Consider the following 6,141-nt stretch of genomic DNA (forward strand, 5'->3'; position numbering starts at 1 on the left):
CACCTTGGCGGATTGCTATTATGATGACACATTTTCCAAGTAGTAAGAAGGAGGCTTCTCTGCAGAGGAAACGGATCTGCTCGTGCGCAAAGTGAAAGCGCACGATCCATAACGAGCACACTTGCCTCTGCTGCTCCTGGACCCTCCCGTGGTCAGCCACAGACCACCAGTTTAAGATCCTGTTCATTAATTTGTTGCAAATTTATCTTTGTTTGGTTTTTGAAAAGGTTTATTTTTTTAATTACAGCCCTGGTTTCTTTAAAATCTTTTTGTTCAGTCATAGACTAACAGGTCTAATCAGCAGGGTTTTAATTGCTGAAAGTATGGAAACCTGATCACTGTACTCTCAAAAATGTTAAATATTTGTTAAATATTGTTCAAAGAATTAAATCATTAATTTTAATCATGTAAAGAATCATTCACAGTTATCAGGACTTGATCAGCTCTCCAAGGTGCTGATCCTGCTGCTGGCAGCAGCTAGAAGCTGTGCAGATTTATTTCCTTCATTTCGTTTCCACCCCATTTATTTCCTCATGTGTTCCTCATGTCATCATGTATTGATGCAGCAAGAAAGTCGATCTGTGTCTGATCCGTTGTTTAAATACCAACGTGTATTGCCACGATTTGGTCAAATAATTAAACTATTTAATCCATCATTACTGCGATTAGTTAATTCTGATAAATATTATGACCAAGCATTATGACATGTGTTTTTTTAAAATATGTTAATATACACAATAATAATCTTTCACATTGTAATCCTTTTATTTGTTACCTTTTGCATGTTTGTGCACTGCTGCACGTCCTGTGTGTGTAACAAGCAGGGTGTATGTTGTGCACCCGCCTGTGTAGGTGCATATTACTGTCTTGATAACGCGCTCTTAAAATAACAGTGAAACACTGCGCCATTGACTTTAGACCAGGTTTTTGTTGGTCAATAGCACAATCGCTCTCTGCTGCCTCAAGACAGCAATGCGCCGACAATGTGCCGGACCACACCTTACTTATAGACTAACACACCCATGGGCGCATTGATGGGCGCAAGTGCCTTCGCTATTTTAACAACGTGGGCGCTGGACGGGAAAATGTCAACTGTGTCGGTCTTAAAATAACAAAGACACTTGTACTGCGCTTGGCGCCACTCTGCGCCAGCCGTAAGATAGGGCCCAAGATAATTTTCCTCAATAAATAAATGAAAAAGTTTTTTTTGTCTCATTTGTTTAATTGGGTTCAATTTATCTACTTTTAGGACTTGTGTGAATATCTGATTACATTTTAGGTCATATTTGTGCAGAAATAGAGAGAATTCTCAAGGGTTCACAAACTTTCAATCAGCATGAATATTTTCTACTGACATCAGAAGCGGCATCAAGCAACTTTTGGTGAATGTCTTGTGTTCTTCATCTTGATGTCTCTCATAAACTTGCATATTCAAAATATTACTCAAAAAATAGAATGTATAGAATCTGCTACTTACCAGTCTATGATTAAAGCTGTTAAAAAGGAAAAATCAATGTAGCATAATTGGATACTTCATGTAATTCAAAATTTATTTTAATCATAGGGATATAACTATATGAATGATATCAGCTCTAATGAAACTTATCTGAACTTAAATTCTTAGGATAGTGTTACATGTTGTACAAAAATGTTCACTTTTTAATATTTCATATTCTAATCAAAGTTCAATATTAAATGGAAGCCTATTTAAAATTTATTTATAACAACTTGATTGACTTTATCTGCAAAAATGGCCAAATGAGTATTGTGCCTTTTTTTTCAAAATTTGTCAGTATAAATTAAGTGCTGTACTGACATTGGATAATTTATATGCTGATAGTTTATGATAGTCCAGGAAAAAATGTGCAGCCTGCCAAACAAGAAAGCAATTCCAGCCTGCCAGACCAGGGAACAACCCCCAGGTTGTCAGACCAGGAAACAACGCACAGGCTGTCAGACCTGGAAACAAGCAGCAGCCCTCCAACTCAGGAAACAACCAGCAGTCCAGCAACCCAGGAAACAATCAGCAGCCCTCCAACCCAGGAAACAACCAGAAGCCTGGCAAACCAGGGAACAGCCAGCAGCCCGGCAACCCAGGGAACAACCAGCAGCCCGGAAACCCAGGGAACAGCCAGTAGCCTGGCAACCCAGAAAACAATGCACAGACCAAGATGAAATCAGCACCCTGACATGGATCCCACTCATAAGCAGCTCTGGAAGTCCCACAGGATCTTGGCTTCGTCATTCTCAACCACCTTACGAGGTGTCTTCCATTGTGACCTTGGGACCTCCAACCCATACTCAGTGCAGATGTTCCTGTACACTATGGAAGCCACTTGGTTATGGCGTTCCATGTATGCTGTTCCTGCCTGCATCTTACACCCTGCTATTATGTGCTGAACTGTCTCAGGAGCATCTTTGCACAGCCTGCACCTGGGGTCCTGTCTGATGTGGTAGATCCCCGCCTCTATTGATCTTGTACTGAGTGCCTGTTCTTGTGCTGCCATGATTAGTGCTTCTGTGCTGTCCTTCAGTCCAGCCTTTTGCAGCCACTGGTAGGATTTCTTGATATCAGCCACTTCTTCTATCTGTCGGTGGTACATGCCGTGTAGGGGCTTGTCCCTCCATGATGGTTCCTCCTCCTCTGCATTATCGGGTTTCTGCTGCCTGAGATATTCACTTGGCAGTTCATCTTTGGGGGCCATCTTCCTGATGTATTCCTGGATGTTTGTTTTTTCGTCCTGGACAGTGGCTCTGACACTCACCAGTCCTCGGCCTCCCTTGTTCCGCTTAGTGTACAGTCTCAGGGTGCTGGACTTGGGATGAAACCCTCCATGCATTGTGAGGAGCTTTCTTGTCTTGATATCAGTGGCCTCTATCTCCTCAATTGGCCAGCTTACCAACCAGCGGGGTATCTGATGACTGGCAGGGCATACGTGTTGATGGCCTGTATCTTGTTCTTCCCACTCAGCCAACTTTTCAGGACCTGCCTTACTCTGTGTAGGTATTTGGCTGTGGCTGACTTCCTTGCGACCTCCTCAAGGTTCCCATTTGCCTGCAGGATCCCAAGGTATTTGTAGCTGTCCTGAACATCTGCAATGCTGCCTTCTGGTAGCTCAACCCCCTCGGTCCTGATCACCTTCCCTCTCTTCGATACCATCCGACCACACTTATCTAGTCCGAATGACATTCCGATATCATTGCTGTAGATCCTGGTGAGGTGGATCAGTGAGTCGATGTCTCGCTCATTCCTGGCATACAGCTTGATGTCATCCATGTAGAGGAGGTTACTGATGGTTGTTCCACTTCGGAACCGGTACCCGTAGCCACTCTTTGAGATGATCTGGCTGAGGGGGTTCAGGCCTATGCAGAACAGCAGAAGGGATAGTGCATCACCTTGGTATATGCCGCGCTTGATGGTAACTTGTGAAATTGGCTTTGAGTTGGCCTCCAGAGTCGTTTTCCACAGCCCCATTGACTTCTTGATGAAGGCTCTTAGTATCCTGTTGATGTTGTACATTTCCAAGCATTCCAGTATCCATGTGTGTGACCTTGAGTCATAGGCTTTCTTGTAGTCAATCCAGGCGGTGCACAGGTTGGTCTGCCTGGTCTTGCAGTCTTGGGTGACTGCTCTATCGACCAGTAGCTGGTGCTTAGCACCCCTGGTATTACTACCAATTCCTTTCTGGACCCTGTAATGTATTGGGCCATGTGCCTATTCATGTTAGCCGCTATGATGCCTGACAGGAGCTTCTATGTTGTACAGAGGCAGGTTATTGGCCGGTAGTTGGATGGGATTGTGCCCTTCTGGGGGTCCTTCATGATCAGGACTGTCCGCCCTTGGGTTAACCACTCTGGGTGTGTCCCATCCATCAGCAGCTGTTTCATTTGTGCTGCCAGGCGTTCATGGAGTGCAATCAGTTTCTTTAGCCAGTAGGTGTGGATCATGTCCGGGCCCGGTGCTGTCCAGCTCTTCATACCTGACACTCGTTCTTGGATGTCTGCCATTGTAATGGTTACTGGATCTTGTTCTGGGAGATTGTGTGAGTATATACATATATATATATATATCCCAAAGGTGCTCTATTGCATTCAGCTCTGGTGACTGGGGAGGCCATTGAAGTACACTCAACTCATTGTCATGTTCAGGAAACCACTTTGAGACGACTTTTGTATTGTGACGTGGTGTATTATCATGTATGCCATTAGAAGATGGAAAACTGTGGCCATAAAGGGATGCTCATGGTCACCAACCATACTCAGATAGACTGTGGCATTCAAACCATGATTGATTGGTGTAAGGGGCCCAAAGTGTGCCAAGAAAACATTCCCCACACCATTACACCACCACCCTCAGCCTGGACTGTTGACACAAGGCAAGTTGGGTCCATGGATTCATGCTGTCAGTGCCACCTGACCCCACCATCTGTGTGCCTCAGCAGAAATTGAGATTCATCAGACCAGGCTACGTTTTTCCAGTCTTCAACTGTCCAATTTTGGTGACCCTGTGCCCACTGCAGCCTCAGATTCCGATTCAGCTTTCTCCCCTCCCTTATGATCACTTTCAATTTCTGCTTTGCCGTATCCATGTAAGCCCAAATAAGGCTATTGACTCTTGCAGCTCTGGGTGTTTTGAATTTTGGTTCGAGTGAAGTGCTGAACTTTTTGAAGGCAATCAACTCACACAGTCATGTAGACATCTCAGTCTTGACAAAGATATGCACCAATGCTTCCTCCCGCTTGTGGTGTTCCTGTATATTTACTAACCAGCAGTTATCGGGTCGTTGGTAGAAGCACTGCATTAGTGTTTTTTGGTCTCCTGGGGATACGGTTGTCTTGTGCTCCATCATGCGGCCTGGCCTGGGGATAGCTTCTGTTTTGGGGGAGGGAGGCTGGGCGTTCTCCCTTACCTTGTCAAGGTCAGCTAGGTAAGCCTTCTTGTTCAAACTTTTCAAATGGACTTTTAGTTTTGTAGGATTTTTCCCCTTGAAAAATATGCAAAGTAATCCCAAATGGGATTCTGGTGCTTTCTCCCAACTTTCGTCGCCATGATTAGCAACACGTGTGAGGTGCTTGCTTACGCGACTTCGCCAGCAGAAGGATATTAGCCATCTGCTGGCATAAAACTGGCATGGCTAAAAACTTGGATGATAGATTTCATATCCACCCAAAATACTAGGCTTAAATATGAAATAAATGGACAAAGATGAAAACTAAAGACATTTTCTCCATAATTTTAATTTATTTTTTTTGTTTTGTTTTTTTGTAAAGACACAAAACAGTTTCAGTTAGTTAGCGTTTTTTTGTAAAACCTCGTATTTATTTTTATGTCAGTGAAAGAAAATGTTTTTTCACATTTAGTTTTCGTTATTTCATTAGTTTTCGTTAACAATAATAACCTTGGTATTTGCATGATTTTATACATTGCACTGCTGCCACATGATTGGCTGATTGGATAACTGCATGAATAAGCAGGTATGCAGGCGTTCCTGATGTTGCACCCACCAGCCACAGACAGCAGGTTAAAACGCCATTAAGGTATTTACAAATAGGAAGCAACATATACCAGTCTTTATTATATAAATATATATATTATTATATGTATACTTTATTATGTATAAATATAGTTTTGTTTGATAAAACCACTTTAGGCCAAAAACAAGAAGTTAGTTGGCAGCAATAGTCTACATAAAGAGTCACACACACCCCATATAAAAACATCCAGATTAACAGGGCAAAACAACACATAACCTAATGCAGGAGAAGCTCACACTTTATACACTGGTCAGTGTGCTGGATGTGTGTGTGTGTGTGTGTGTGTGTGTGTGTGTGTGTGTGTGTGTGTGTGTGTGTGTGTGTGTGTGTGTGTGTCTATGCGTATTAGCTTATGCCTTGTGATCCAAAAAATAATTTCGAGCCTCTTTCAACATTGCTTACAAAAATAATTCTAAGTAATGTATTTTTAATTTCTTTTTCCAATGTTCCCATGTCCGAGTAGTGATTTGTGTTTGCTTTAGTTATCGATGAATCGATTAATTCATGAGTAATCTTAGCTATTTAATAAATATTGGTTTTGTTGCCCTCAATTGTACAGTCTGGGTCAATATGCACTGTGCAGTTAATCGGAGGCTATGTTACAGT

This window comes from Thunnus maccoyii, chromosome 6, assembly GCF_910596095.1.
Source record: "Thunnus maccoyii chromosome 6, fThuMac1.1, whole genome shotgun sequence".
Classification (NCBI taxonomy): Eukaryota; Metazoa; Chordata; class Actinopteri; order Scombriformes; family Scombridae; genus Thunnus; species Thunnus maccoyii.